Consider the following 16674-nt stretch of genomic DNA (forward strand, 5'->3'; position numbering starts at 1 on the left):
ATGTCTGAATCAGGAGGTATCTGGTCGATGGGAGGCTGGGAGTCCTCGGCATAGGACGCCGGGAACTAGCTCTCGGAGAGGGCGATGGCCTGACTAAACTCTTGTGTGCTCATCTCCTACAAATGTAAGCATCATCATGGCCATAACACACTACACATCAACAGTAGGAACTACCAGTAAACATGGACAGATCGAACTAGCAGTAACACATGCACACATGTATGATCTAGTTCAAGACAACACTACCAAATCCATCAAAGCATACCACAACACAACACAAGACAACACTAATCATGGACACATGGATGATCTAGTTCAACACTTCCACACTAGCATACCACACATCTAAGCATACTACAAATCCATCCATGACCACTAGCTATCAATCTTTGCTGACATGGAAACAACTCTTAGCATGCTTCAAATCCATCACAACGAGCTACTAGAACATCAGAGTCACATAGATCGGAAGATATAACCCTACCACATGGACAGATCTAGCTATAACTAGTAGAGAGGAGGGGGTGATTGAACTCACAGACACAATCAAAGGAGCCGCAGAGGAGGCGTTGTACATGTCAGAGAAGAGGAGCAGTTGATTCGCCACTGCCATCAACCGTTCGCCGGAGCAGTTGTGTTGCTTACCTCATCGTCGATGTGGAACCATGCCGGAGGGAAAGCTAGAGAGGGGGAAATGGTGACGGGAGTTTTGCCGCTGCGGTCACCCTGGCTATATAGGGCGGTCACCCTGCTTATATAGGGTGACCGATTCGGCGGGCGGTGACGCGCAATTGTCATGCCGCTTTGTCGGAGACGTGCGCAAGCTCCCGCCATCTCCCTGCTTGTAGCTGCTCAGCACCGCGTTCCCCTCCCTTGCATCACTCGAGCCTGTCTCGCTAGAAACTATCGATTCATGTGTTCCTAGCGGGCCTGGCTGAGGACTGCTATGGTTCATGCAGGCCAAGATTTCAAAAAAAAGGGTTTCCCCCCGCTTTATATTATAAAGCAATGAACCAAGCATCCAACACAATAGTATAAAGTACAATCAAGTCATAAAGTCATGCTGGGGGCACAGCAGGACAAGCCCCAAACAAAGCAAACAAAAACAGCTAATCTGGCTCGGGGGTGGTGGCGGCGGTGGCGGTGGTGGAGCAAAAGCCGATGCCGAGGAATGAAGACCCGCCATGATGTTGTTGATGATGTCTCGGTCGCACCGCTTGCTAAGCGGTCTCCATAGCTGTAAGAAGCCACACATTTTATAGATTGCATTAGTCACACGGCACGAAATCACGCGTCCGATGACAAGTTTATTACGGGTACACCAGAGGGTCCATGCCAGGGTACCCACAGCCACCCAAGTGGGGGCGCGACTAGCGCCGGGGAGTCTAAGGACCTCCCCAAACAAGACCGGGAGGTTGTCGTGGCACCAATTGCCACCAACTGCCACCAACCACCTCCTGGAAGCACCTACAAAGGAACTGCGCTGCAGGGCACCGGAAGAAGATGTGGTTGCAGTCTTCCGGTACCAAACAAATGGGACAGAGGCCATCCCCTGGGCAATTATGTTTTTGGACCTCTGTGCCCGATGGGAGGCGGCCTCGAACCCATTGCCAGAGAAAAATGCGGATTTTCAAGGGGAGTTTAATTTCCCAAAGCACTGATAGTTCTACCGGGCCAGGGATGGGAACAATCGCCTGGTATAGGGATCTAGTCGAGAATCTACCACTTGGCTCAAGATGCCAAGACAGCGAGTCGGGCTCAAGGGAGGGGGACTGGAGAGCAATACACTCGAGCAATTCCTCCCATTGCTCGAGCTCCATCGCCCCGCAGGTACGGCGGAAGGAAATAGCGCCCAAGTCAGCTAAGGCCACAGCCACCGAGAGCTGTGGGCGAACACAGATCAAGAATAACGCGTAAAAGCATTCCGCAAAGGGTCGGTTCCCGGTCCATCTGTCCAGCCAGAATAGGGTGCCAGCACCGGAGCCCACTTTAATGGAGGTCGCAATGCGCAAGACTATCATCAGACGGATCACCGATTACCAAAATTGGGGCCCTCCAGATCTAGGAGCGAAGGCCAGCGGTTCTTCGCGCGGATAATCTCAAGCCATAGGCCACCCTCATCGATCTGAATCCGCCAAAGCCATTTGGAGAGAAGGGCAATATTCATCCGCTTGGAAGAGATGACTCCAAGACCTCCTTGGTCCTTAGGCTTACATATCTCAGACCATTTCACCATGTGGTACTTCTGTTTATTGTTCTCTCCAGCCCAGAAGAATCTGGAAAGAAGTTTGGTGACCTCATGATGAAGGGATTCATGTAGACTATAGAATCCCATGACGTACATCAGTAGGCTAATCAGGGAAGAGTTCATCAGAATCACTCTAGCGGCTTTGGAAAGCCATCTCCCTTGCCAAGGTTTCATCCTAGGTTGGAGCTTGGAGACTATTGGACGGAAGTCCTTCTCCAGAAGGCGCGTGTCACTAAGTGACATGCCAAGGTAAGTAGTCAGGAAGGACCCCAAGTGGCAATTCAAGTGATTGGCCATTCCCCGAGCTTCCGTCTGAGAATATCCAAGGACCATCAGCTCACTTTTGGTGAAGTTAATCGTGAGGCCCGACATCTCCTGAAAGCAGAGTAGGAGGAACTTGAGGTTCTGAATGTCCTCGTCCGATCCTTCCACCATCATGATGGTGTCGTCTGCATATTGGAGGTGGGTCAGACCTCCATTGGCCACAAGATGGGGGCAAATCCCCCTAATGTGGCCGGCGCGTTTGCCAAATCTAGGATGGACGCTAGGGCGTCGAACACAAGGTTGAAAAGAAATGGGGAAATCGGTTCTCCTTGCCGTACCCCTTGGCCAGTCATGAAGTAGGGCCCGATCTCCCCATTTATCTTGACAACCGTCCGACCACTCGTCACTAACTGCATCACCCGGGCAACCCAGTGGAATCGAATCCACGCTTGAGCAACACCTCCCGAAGGAAGGACCAGTGAACGATGTCATATGCTTTATGCAAATCAATCTTGAAGAACACAGCGCGAAGATGCTTGCTCTTCACCTCATGGATGACCTCGTGAAGAACGAGGATCCCATCCAGAATATACCTGCCTTTCGTGAAGGCCGACTGGTTCGGGTGATGGATTCAGGGGGCGAGGAGGGCCACCCTAGTGGCGTACCCTTTCGCCAAAATACGAAAAATCACATTGAGGACTGTGATAGGGTGGAACTGCCTGATGTCCGCAGCACCCGGCACCTTGGGGATCAGGGAGATGATCCCGTAGTTAAGCTGGGACATGTCTAATGTTCCCCTAGAGAACTCACGGAACAGGTCAAGGATGATCTCCTTGACCATCGGCCAGAAAGCCTGGAAGAAAGGGACCGGCAATCCATCGGAGCCAGGGGCCGAGGCCGGGTTCATGGCCTTGACAAAGGCCTACACTTCCATGGCATCAAATGGGGCGAGCAAGGCCGCATTCTCCTCCAGGGAGATTTACTGGTCAGGCGACCAAATGTGGTCGGCAAGGGCGATATCACTCCGAGGGCACCCCGCAAATAGCGACTTGTAAAATTATCGACCAGCAAGCGGATAGCCTGAGGGTCTTGAAACAACTGACCTCCTTCCCATAAAAGGGGAATGGAGCGGCGACGCCTACGGCCATTAGCGATGGCCTGGAAGTAGGTTGTGTTGGCATCTCCAAACAGCACCCAGTTTATAGAGCCACGCTGGTGCCAAAATTCCTCCTCCTTGGAGTAGATCTCCATGAGAGAATCTTCCAGATTGTATCTATGAGCCCACTCGTCGACGAAGATCCCAGCAATATCTGCGCGGAGGTCAAGGGCCCGGATCTCCTTGAGGAGGGAGGCCTTCTGGACCCGAAGGTCCCTCCCAACATTAGCACCCCATCCCTTCATGAACTGCCTAGATCGTTTGGATAGGTGATGCCATTCGTCCAAGATCGACATCTGCCTATGGGGCTCGGCTGACGCCGAGACTCAGTGAGCCTGGACGGCTGCCATAAAGTCTGGGTGCCGGAGCCAAAAAGCCTCGAAACGGAACCGCGAAGGGGGCCGTGGTCTCTCATCCCTAGATGATAAGAGAAGGGGAACGTGGTCAGATCCAATGCGAGTAATAGCCTGTAGAGAGGCCAAAGGGAACCGAAGATCCCAGTCGGGGAGACAAACACCCGGTCAAGCACACTAAGGGTCGGGGAAACCTGTCTATTGGTCCAGGTAAACCTCGCCCTAACCCGGTCCAGCTCAAGGAGCCCTAGGTCCGCAACCTAGTCGTTGAAGCGACGAATCTCCGCAAGATCAACACGCGAATTGCTCTTTTCCTCAGCAGAGCGGAGGAGGTTGAAGTCTCCCCTACCACTACAGGAAGGGTCGTGGAGGAGATCTTGCGTGGAGTTGGGCCAAGAAAGCAGCCGAGCGACTATGGTCGACAGGGCCGTAAACCACGATGATCTCCCACTTGAAGTTCATATCTTGCTCCCAAACCTCCATGCTAACAAAGTGGGATCCACGATCCATGGAGCCCACCTCAAAGGTGGCATCCTTCACACCTAGAAGGATGCCACCAGAGTGACCCGTCACTCCACTAGATGGCAACCAGTGCCATGCGAATAAATGTCTGCTCAGGCTCTCAAGTTCTACGAGAGAGAACTCGGTGCGCATAGTTTCTTGGATTGCTACCACATCTATGGACTCATCGCGCATGTATTCAATGAGCTACCTACGGCGGCCATCGTGACCGAAGCCCCGCAGGTTCCAAAATAGAGCGCGCATGATCACTCGCCTAACGGGTCCTCCCGGGACCCTATTGTAGTCGTAGCACTAAGGGCACGGCGTAACTGGGCAGTACGGGAACGCGTCCGACCACGAATCTCACCCGGGTCGCCCGCAAGGCGGTCTCGACCCCCAGCCCGGCGGGGCATAGGGGGTGGGGCCTCTGCAGCTGCTACCGCCTCGCGAGCCCGAGTGGCCGTGAGGTGGCCCTCCAGAATCTCCTTAGCCTGGAGGGACGCAAGCTGCTCTAAACCGGGCCCTTCTCGCCATGGAAAACTATAGCCGAGTCGGCTGCGACCTTGGCCAGATGACCAAGTGGGACATCAGCAAGAGCAGAAAAGGAACTATCGAAAATATCATCAGAATCAGGACAAGGAGCCTGGGAGTCGGACGGACCTGTATCGAGGTTGCGGATGGCGGTGCGGCGGGAGGACTTCTCCACCGCGGTCGGTGAGGCCCCGGTCAGCCGTGGAGCCGCCTCGAGCCGGGCACTCTTCCGGGCTGACGAGGCCGGAGTAGAAGACGAGCGGTGGCGGCCCCGGGACTTGGGAGGTCTGGACGACGTGGGAGAGGAGGGAGCCACGGGATCGGGCTCCAGGAGAGCCGGCGCCGAGGGGTCCTCCCGGACGGGCACCGGAGACACGAGCCGCGAGGAGGACGGGGGACGGACCTCCATGCTACCCCGACTTTCACCGCTCCCCTACTCATCAGACAAGGACAGCGGCGCAGGGAGGAAGTGAGGGGGAAGGGTGGTGCCCGGAGGAAGGGTGGCAGGCTCGTCGAGCATGGCAGCAATAGCCTCGATGTCCTCGGACTCGTCCTTGGGGTAGGCGTCGTGGGACACGTCATCAGGGTAGGCGTCGTGGGAACCAAGCCCCGAGAAGTGGGTGGACGAGGGGTGAGAGGAGCCGGCTGGGGGATGATCGTCCTCGAGTCGTCGTCGGAGGCCTCAGAGCGGGGGGAGCGGCTGCGGGGACGACGGGGGAGCCTTGCGAGGCAGCCCCCCCGCCAGGTCCCGGCTCGGGTTTTGCACCACCCCCATCATCCATGCTGAGGGGATCGGTGGGAGTCCCACCCTCAACCGAGATGGGCAGGTCATACCAGACGTCGTTGAAGAACATCCTGATCGTCGTCTTGAGCTTGGCGGGGTTTGGAGACTTGATCTGCACCCGCACAGCAAGGCCCTTGGGTAGAGAGGCGTCGTCGACCGCCACAAACTTGCCCAACAAACGGGACAAGCCACGGATGACACCCTCGTCCCTGATACGTCTCCATCGTATATACTTTTCCAAACACTTTTGCCCTTTTTTGGACTCTAATTTGCATGATTTGAATGGAACTAACCTGGACTGACGCTGTTTTCAGCAGAATTGCCATGGTGTTATTTTTGTGCAGAAATAAAAGTCTCGGAATGACCTGAAACTTCATAGGGAATATTTTTTGGAATTAATAAAAAATATTGGCGAAAGAATCAAGACCAGGGGGCCCACACCCTGTCCACGAGGGTGGGGGCGTGCCTACCCCCCTGGGCGCGCCCTGTGACGCCCCCGATTCAATCATACACTAATCATACACGCAAATGTGTACGATAAAGATCGAGGACTCACGGGAAGATATCACAACACAACTCTAGACACAAAATAAAATAAAACAAGCTTTATATTACAAGCCAGGGGCCTCGAAGGCTCGAATACATAAGCTCGAAATCACAAGAGTCAGCGGAAGCAATAATATCTGAGTACAGACATAAGTTAAACAAGATTGCCTTAAGAAGGCTAGCACAAAAGTAGCAACGATCGAAAAGGCAAGGCCTCCTGCCTGGGACCTCCTAACTACTCCTCGAAGCTGAACTCCATGTAGAATCATCCTCGGGATCTCTAGCTCCTGGACTCCAGCATCTGGTTGCGACAACCAGGTATAGAAAGGGGAAAAGAGGGAGAAAAGCAACCGTGAGTACTCATCCAATGTACTCGCAAGCGACGAGCTACACTACATATGCATGGGTATATGTGTAAAGGGCCATATCAGTGGACTGAACTGCAGAATGCCAAAATAAGAGGGGGATAGCTAATCCTGTCGAAGACTACGCTTCAGGCCACCTCCATCTTGCAGCATGTAGAAGAGAGTAGATGGTAAGTTCACCAAGTAGCATCGCATAGCATAATCCTACCCGGCGATCCCCTCCTCGTCGCCCTGTTAGAGAGCGATCACCGGGTTATATCTGGCACTTGGAAGGGTGTGTTTTATTAAGTATCCAGTTCTAGTTGTCATAAGGTCAAGGTACAACTCCGGGTCGTCCTTTTACCGAGGGACACGACTATTCGAATAGATAAACTTCCCTGTAGGGATGCACCACATAACCCAACACGCTCGATCCCATTTGGCCGGACACAGTTTCCTGAGTCATGCCCGGCCTCGGAAGATCAACACGTCGCAGCCCCACCTAGGCTCAACAGAGAGGTCAGCACGCCGGTCTAAATCCTATGCGCGCAGGGGTCTGGGCCCATCGCCCATTGCGCACCTGCACGTTGCGTACGCGGCCGGAAGCAGACCTAGCCTAGCAGGCGTTCCAGTCCAATCCGGCGCGCGCCGCTCCGTCGCTGACGTCAAGAAGAGCTTCGGCTGATACCTCGACGTCGACTGCCCATAATTGTTCCCGCGTAGTTGGTTAGTGCGTATAGACCAAATGGCCAGACTCAGATCAAATACCAAGAACTTGTTAAGCGTGTTATTTTGAAGTAACCGCGAACGCCGACCAGGGCCAGGCCCACCTCTCTCCTAGGTTGTCTCAACCTGCCCTGTCGCTCTGCCACAAAGTAACAGTCGGGGGCCGTCAGGAACCCAGGCCCACCTCTACCGGGATGGAGCCACCTGTCCTTTCAGCCCCCTCATCAGAATCACTTGCGGGTACTCAACGAGCTGACCCGACTTTAGTCACCACATGTGTCATGTATATAATGTATATAGTATATACCCGTGATCACCTCCCGAAGTGATCACGGCCCGATAGTATAGCATGGCAGACGGACAAGAGTGTAGGGCCACTGATGGAACACTAGCATCCTATACTAAGCAGTAGGATAGCAGGTAAGGGTAACAACTGTAGCAACAATGACAGGCTATGCAGCAGAATAGGATTAACCGAAAGCAGTAACATGCTACACTCTTCTAATGCAAGCAGTATAGAGAAGAATAGGCGATATCTGGTGATCAAGGGGGGGCTTGCCTGGTTGCTCTGACAAGAAGGAGGGGTCGTCGTTGATGTAGTCGACCACAGGGGCATCAGCATCGTCACGGGGTCTACCGAAGAGAAGAGGGGGGGAGAAACAGTAAATACATAGCAAGCAAGTGCATAACAGGACAACAGGCAAAGCTAGACGTGTTCTAACGCGGTATGAGGTGATACCGGTGAAGGGGGGAAACATCCGGGAAAGTATCCCCGGTGTTTCACGTTTTCGGACAAATGAACCGGATGGGAAAGTTGCGTGTTCGCTATGCTAGGGATGTGTGGCGGACGAACAGGCTACGTATTCGGATTCGTGTCGCCGTTCTGAGCAACTTTCATGTACAAAGTATTTTTATCCGACTTATAGATTATTTTATATGCTTTTTCAAAGTTTTTAAACATTTTCTGAAATTCTTGGAATTAAATTAATTCGAAAATAAATTAAACGCTAAATGCTACGGGTACACAGAAGTGTACCCAGAGATGTTCATGTGTGGCTGACAAGGGGGGCCAGTTGACTGGGTCAACTGCCCAGTCGGCAGAGGCTGACTGGTGGGGCCAGGGGGCTAAGTCAGCATGTACAGTCAGCAATTGACCAGTCAACGTTGACTGGTCAACAGGGTCAGCGGGGCCCACATGTCATTGACTCCTACCTTTTAACAGGGTCTTGTTTTAATTTAATTTATCCTAATTAGTAGGTGGGGCCCTGCTGTTAGTGTCTATTAGAGGTTAGTTAGTTTGACTAAGTAGATTAGTTCCTAATCTAATCTGCTGGGGCCCGCGTGTCGGTGGCACGTGCTGCTCACGCACGAGCACACCCAGAGGCAGGGCGCCGGCGGTTGGCGAACGTGGCCTACGGCCACGGTGGAACGGCTCCGGGGAACCACGACGGAGGGGCTCTGGGAAGCTACGAGAGCAGCGGCGGCTGGAGCTGTCGCGGGCGGGGCCAGCGGTAGGCAACACGGCCGGGCGGCACGGGCGAAGGCGGGGGCCCGACGGGAGCGGCGGCGGTGGGCGCGCACAGGGATGGTGCACGGGTCTGCGGGGAGCGAGCGCGGCCACGGCGTTGGGATGGAGGGGGGAAGACGGACGGGGCCCGACGGGGAGCTCACCCCCGTTGAAGAGAAGAGGGTGGCGAGGCGCGGGGAGGACCGACGAAGGAGAGGCGGGGATGGGGCAGTCCGGCGCGGCGGGGGTGAGGACGACGCAGTCCGGCGGGGATGTCCAGGGTGACGGCGTCGGAGCCGGGCCGGCGTGGTGGCTCCGGCTTCGAGCGGCGGGGCGGCGGCGGGCGTCGAGGGCGCGGTCGCGGTCTGCGCGGCGAGGGGAGTCGTCGAGGGAGAGGGGACGGGGGCGCGAGGACGAGGGCGGGGGCCGGCGAGGCGGCACCGGGCGATGGCCACGGGGGCAGCCCCGATCCGATCTGGATCGGGGGGGAGAGACGAGGGAGTGAGGGGGGTGTGGGTTGGTTCGGTTAGGGTTTCGGGGTGGAGTGGGGGGCTATGGGAGTGGGGGTGGGCCGGCTAGGTTAGTGGGCTGGCCGGTTAGCTAGGCCGTGGCCCAGTGGGGGGTGGGGGCTTTTCTCTTTTCTCTTGTTTTACTTTATTTCTTTGTTTAGTCTTTTCCTTTTTTCTGTTTTATTTTTGTTCCTTTTTATTTCAGTTTTATAAAAATTAACACTAGCACCTAAATTTGCATTTATAAATATACTACTGCCACATTAACTTTGGCACCTAAATAAAATAGTTTTGTAATTATTTATTATTTAAAAGTATTTATTAACTAACAGTTTTGCCGCTGTTTTATTTTCTATGGTGCATTTAAATACTTTAGAGGAGTGTGGTTTCTACACCAATATTTAGTATGGATTATTTGGCTTACCCCGAACATTTTAGTTTTAATATTCGAAAACTTTTATTGTTTGCTTGATTTTGAATTTGAATTTGAATCAGTTTCGAACTAACATGAGATTAGCAACAGTAATCGAGGTGACGTGGCATCATTAGTAGAAAGTTACTGTAGCTTAATTATTCGGGCGTCACACGCCCCCTGTCTCGTGGGCCCCCTGAGACTCCACCGACCTCAACTCCAACTCTATATATTCACGTTCGGGGAGAAAAAAATCAGAGAGAAGGATTCATCGCGTTTTACGATATGGAGCCGCCGCCAAGCCCTAATCTCTCTCGGGAGGGCTGATCTGGAATCCGTTCGGGGCTCCGGAGAGGGGAATCCATCGCCGTCGTTGTCATCAACCATCCTCCAACACCAATTTCATGATGCTCACCGCTGTGCGTGAGTAATTCCATCGTAGGCTTGGCGGACGGTGACGGGTTGGATGAGATTTATCATGTAATCGAGTTAGTTTTGTTAGGGTTTGATCCCTAGTATCCATTATGTTCTAAGATTGATGTTGCTATGACTTTGCTATGCTTAATGCTTGTCACTAGGGCCCGAGTGCCATGATTTCAGATCTGATCCTATTATGTTTTCATGAATATATGTGAGTTCTTGATCATATCTTGCAAGTCAATAGTCACCTACTATGTGTTATGATCCGGTAACCCTGAAGTGACAATAATCGAGACCACTCCCGGTGATGACCGTAGTTTGAGGAGTTCATGTATTCACTAAGTGTTAATGCTTTGGTCTGATACTCTATTAAAAGGAGGCCTTAATATCCCTTAGTTTCCAATAGGACCCCGCTCCCACGGGAGGGTAGGACAAAAGATGCCATGCAAGTTCTTTTCCATAAGCACGTATGACTATATTCGGAATACATGCCTATGTTACATTGATGAACTGGAGCTAGTTCTGTGTCGCCCTATGTTATAACTGTTGCATGTGGAATTGTATCTGACATAATTATCCATCACTAATCCAATGCCTACGAGCTTTTCACATATTGATCTTTGCTTAGTTACTTTACCGTTGCCGCTGTTACAATTACTACAAAACTGCTACTGTTACCTTTGCCACCGTTACCGTTACTTCCGTACTACTTTGCTACTAAATACTTTGCTGCAGATATTAAGTTTTCCAAGTGTGGTTGAATTGACAATTCAACTGCTAATACTTAAGAATATTCTTTGGCTCCCCTTGTGTCGAATCAATAAATTTGGGTTGAATACTCTACCCTCGAAAACTGTTGCGATCCCCTATACTTGTGGGTTATCAAGACTATTTTCTGGCACCGTTGCCGGGGAGCACAACTCTATTCTTTGAGTCACTTGGGATTTATATCTGCTGATCACTATGAGGAACTTGAAAGACGAAAAAACCAAGATTTATCCCTCAACTACGAGGGGAGGTAAGGAACTGCCATCTAGCTCTACACTTGATTCACCTTCTATTTTGAGTAAACTTGCGACACCTAAACCTGCTCCTGCAATTGATTCTGCTATGTCGCATGTTATTGATGATGCCACTTCTGCTATGCATGATACTTAGATGAAACTACTTCTATGCTTGATAATACTGTGCCATTAGGTGAATTTCTTGATGAACAACTTGCTAGGGCTAGAGAATGAAATTACTGAAACTGATAATATTGATGAAAGTGATGATGAAGATTCTCCCCCTAGATATGAATTGCCTATTGTGCCTGAGGGTTATGTTATGGATGAAGAAACTGCTAGAGATTTTCTTGCTTGTAATGATAGATATGATCTTAAGAAATTATTAGCTAAGCTGAAAGAAAAGTCTTTGAATGCTAGAATGAAATATGACCCTGCTTTTGCTACTTCACCTATATTTATTACTGATAAGGATTATGATTTCTCTGTCGATCCTGAGATAATTACTTTGGTTGAATCTGATCCTTTCTATGGCTATGAATATGAAACTGTTGTGGCACATCTTACTAAATTAAATGATATAGCCACCCTATTCACTCATGAGGAGAAAATTCGTTACTACTATATCCTTAAGCTATTTCCGTTCTCATTAAAGGGTGATGCTAAAACATGGTTTAATTGTCTTGATCCTGGTAGTGTGCGTAGCCCCCAGGATATGACTTATTACTTCTCTACTAAATATTTCCCCGCCCATAAGAAACAAGCTGCTTTAAGGGAAATATATAATTTTGTGCAAATTGAAGAAGAGAGTCTCCCACAAGCTTGGGGAGGCTTCTCCAATTGCTTAATGCTTTGCCTGATCATCCTCTCAAGAAAAATGAAATACTTGATATCTTTTATAATGGACTAACCGATGTTTCCAGAGACCACCTGGATAGTTGTGCTAGTTGTGTTTTCAGGGAAAGAATTGTTGATCAAGCTGAATTGCTATTGAATAATATGTTGAGTAATGAAAATGATTCTACACTTCCTGAACCAACTCCTAAGCCAACTCCGAAGAAAAGGGGTTTCTATTTCTCAGTCCTGAAGATATGCAAGAGGCAAAGAAATCTATGAAAGAAAAAGGTATTAAAGCTGAAGACGTTAAGAATTTACCATCTATTGAAGAAATACATGGTCTTGATAACCCGACACAGGTAGTAAAGGTAAATTCTCTCTATAGATTTGATGAAGGTGATATTCCTCGTTATAAGTCTGCTAGCCAATGCTTAGATGAGTTTGATAATTTAATTGTTAAACAAGAAAACTTCAATGCTTATGTTGGTAGACAATTGAAACGCAATGCTTATATGATTGAACACTTGAGTGATTATATGTCTAGTGTTAAAGGTGAACTTAAACTTATTAGTAAACATGCTTCTATGGTTACCACTCAAGTAGAACAAGTGCTTAAAGCTCAAAATGATTTGCTCAACATTACCAAAAAATACACTTCCGTGATGATACGTGTTTGTCACAGTAGGTCACGTTTTCTGTCATGCATGTACATCCATGACAAATTTATGACAGAATCAAGATAGTCATACCTATGCTGTCGCAGAAGTGTTCCATGACATTACCAAAATTATCATCACGGAAGTGTCCACTTCCATGACAATAAATCGCGGTCACAGAATTGCTTTCGTCAAGGGTTACCGACACGTGGCATCCATCGTAACGGAACGCCGTTAACCTATCGGGTCTGGTTTTGGATCCGATAACCCGTTAACAGCCCCGATCAATGCGGATTTTCCACGTGTAAAATCATCATTGGCTAGAGGAAACACGTGTCGGCTCACCATTGGGACAGATGTCATCCACTCATTGGACCCAAAGCGCCTATGATACGTTGACACATGGCACGGCCCAACAGAGGCCCATTCCTATGAAAAGTCCGGCCCGTTTGACTTGGTCAAAAGGTGGCGGGCCGGCCCACGGCAAGCCTGTTAACGGCCTGTTCGCATATAGCCCATTTACAGCCCGCTAACCCAGGGCCCATTTACGGCCTATCCGAATTAGGCCCAGTAGCGTCATCTGGGCCGTCCAATATAATTCCAGCCCGTTTTAACTTCCGGCCCATGTATGGCCCATGACGTCTTTTGGCCCATATGAGGCCCTTAGTAACCCTCGGCCCATTAACGGCCCATGGTAAAACTGGCCCGTAATGAACAGTGTATCACTTTATACCCATTAACGGCCCATTATTCCATTGGGTCGTTTCCAGCCCATGTTATCTTTCGGCCTTCTCAGGGCCCATTTATTCTTGGGCTCATTTCCAGCATTCGTTTACTTTCAGCCCATTACTGTCATTTTCTGCTTGTGGGCCTAATATAGCCCATGGTTACAGTCGGCCCGTTTGTGGCCCGTTAATACGTTGGGCCGTTTTCATAGCGTCATCAAATACGGCCGGTTAACGACGACCCGTTATGGTCGGCCCATGAACGAACGATTTCAACTCTAGCCCATTTACAACCATAATGTGGTCAATTATTGGCCCATGTTTGGCCAACTGATCATACGGCCCGTAGAAGTCCCATTGATGATACGGCCTTAGAAGGCCCATTGTATCTACGCCTCATAGAAGGCCCATTGTTTCTACGGCCCTTAGAAGGCCCATTGTTTCTACGGCGGGTAGGAGGCCCATGTTAACTACAGTAAATATGTAGCCCATTGTTAATGTGGCCTAGTTTTAAAAAATAGGTTATTGCGGCCACTAGCAAACCGCGGAAAAAGAACTGCACTGACTACAAGAAAACAAATAAACAAGACAATAAGGAAATAAATAATCAAGCAAATTACGCTAGGCTTTCACGGCTATTACACACATTACATCCACTAGGCATCAAAGTTTGCCACAAGTGCAAATATAGGGAACAAAGCAGCATATAAACGCCGCAGCAAAACAAGTCCAGAACTGAAACCACTTCAGAAGAGCTCAAGAAACAATATCCTGGGTACCCATAATGCTGGCAAGATGCTTAGCAAGCTTATTAACTTTCTCTTGTTTGGCGCTTAAATCCTCCAGCAGTTGCTGTTGCACCAGAAAGTATGCATTTGAATTCTGCAGGGACTTCCTCAGTCCTTCGGCTTCCTGTCCCATAACATCTGATCCATGTCTTTCAACTTGAAGTTGAGACTCAAGAAGCTGAACTGATTTAGGCAGCGAGTTCGAAGAGCTGGTGCCAGCAGTAGTAGCCAGTAACTCGAACACTACATCAAGACAAGACTTTGGGGTTGTCTCAGTGTCTTCAATATAGTTTTTATCAGCTTTCTTGGAGAACAACAGGGATGTCTCACTATCTTGAAACTTATCTGCATTACTTCCTTTACCAATGCATAACAGGGTACACTTCTCCAATATTTTATCCGCGTTCTAGAAGAGAAACAAACAAACACATCACAGGTTTACAATGTAGTATATGAAACTCATTTTGGTAAACCAGTTCAGTAGTAAGGTGGACAGGATAACAGCATGAAACAAACATATATCTATGTAGTATGGTCATTGTATGGTCTATATCATTCTAGTTTATGTTGCCAAATCAAGATAGATACAGTTCGAATCATATCTATTTAAGACAAAGTAGCATGGACAGAATATAAGTGTGGGAAACTACACAGCAATAACAACACTTGTAATGTGCATGGCATGAGAACATAACTGTTTATTCAATTGAAACTGAAATCAACATAGAGCAAGTTACAACAGCAAACACGTTAAAGAAACAGGTTTAAAACATACCCGTTGTGCCATTGGAGTTTCAATTGCATTCTTCAAATTTTAAATTAGTTGGTATGAGTAAATACAGTGATGCAAGAGCAAAGTAGTATGAACCATAGCTACGGAACCTGACCTGAGAACATTTCTTCTTCTGCTTTAAGCGTTGACTTGGGGTTCGGAGTGGTGGTCCTCATGCTTTGGGCACTGCAGTTGCCTTACTAACCGATCGTGTTTGGGTGCTCTGTGGTGGAGACGGTGCTGTGTCAACAGGAACTGGATTACTATCTGCTGGGGTTGGGGTTAGAAGGGGTGTAGCTAGTTCTCTGTCCAACTGGGTAGGGGTACAATCTGCGTGAGTCTGGGTTATGTGTGGTGGGGCTGGTTCTTGGGCAAGTACAAATGTGGTTCTATCTCCATCAACAGGTAGCACGATCTTTTATGAAGATTGTGTTTTTACTCCCACATATACTGCCATCACCCCCTCCAATTGAAATGGCTGATAAACAAGAAAAGTAATTGAATGTACAGACATTGTAAGATACATAGGTGCAATGGATAGTAGGGAAGAAAATAGGGCATGAAATAATTCACATTTATGTTGTCTAACCAAACAGAATAGCAGGACATAATTTCAAATATATGATGGCTAATTAAACAGGATAGCATGACACAATTTCACATGTATGATGGCTAACTAAACAGAATAGAATGACATACTTCAAAATATGATGACTATGTAAACAGGATGACATGATATAACTATACGATGTGTCTATTAAAGTGGTTGGCATGCCATAAATAACAAACATGCCATCGATGGAAACATGATGGCATGATATAATTCATGGATATAATGACATAATTCAAAATATGATGACTATGTAAATAGGATGGGATGGTATAACTATATTATGTCTTTAGAAAATGGGTTGGCATGCCATAATTCAGATACATGATGTCTATGTAAACATCATGGCATGTTATAATTCAAATATATGATTTATATACTAAGGAAGTGAGCAGAGAGGCAATCGCATATATGATGTGTCAACTAAGGAGATGGCATTCAATATCGTGTATATGATGTAAAAACTAAGCATTGCAATACAACATATGCATGATATGAGTAATATAACCCTGCCAAGTTTGAGCATACACCTCAGGGGATAATAGGACTGGTCATGTGCCTCTGAATCCTCCTCTGAAGAGCTATCTGTAACCAGCAAGATATCTGCTTCAGCAGGTAGCATTGTCTGCTCTGAAGACCTTGTTTTCACTCCAGATTTATCCATCACCAATTCAAATGGCTGATGCACAGGAAGAGCAGTTGAATATACAAACATTGTCGACAAAAGCAATGAGAAATACAAAAAAAGGATGGCATGATATAATTCACATATATGACACTTGGCTAAACAACATGGCATTGCATAATTCACATATATAATGCCTTGCAACAAGATAGCATTGCATAATTCACATATATAATGTCTTGCAACAAGATGGCATTGCATAATTCACATATATGGTAATTAGACACTAAACAGGTGGCATTCACACAAATCATGTCTAAACTAAGCAAATGACATAGCAATGCAAGATACCATAC

This window comes from Triticum aestivum, chromosome 5D, assembly GCF_018294505.1.
Source record: "Triticum aestivum cultivar Chinese Spring chromosome 5D, IWGSC CS RefSeq v2.1, whole genome shotgun sequence".
NCBI classification, from domain to species: domain Eukaryota; kingdom Viridiplantae; phylum Streptophyta; class Magnoliopsida; order Poales; family Poaceae; genus Triticum; species Triticum aestivum.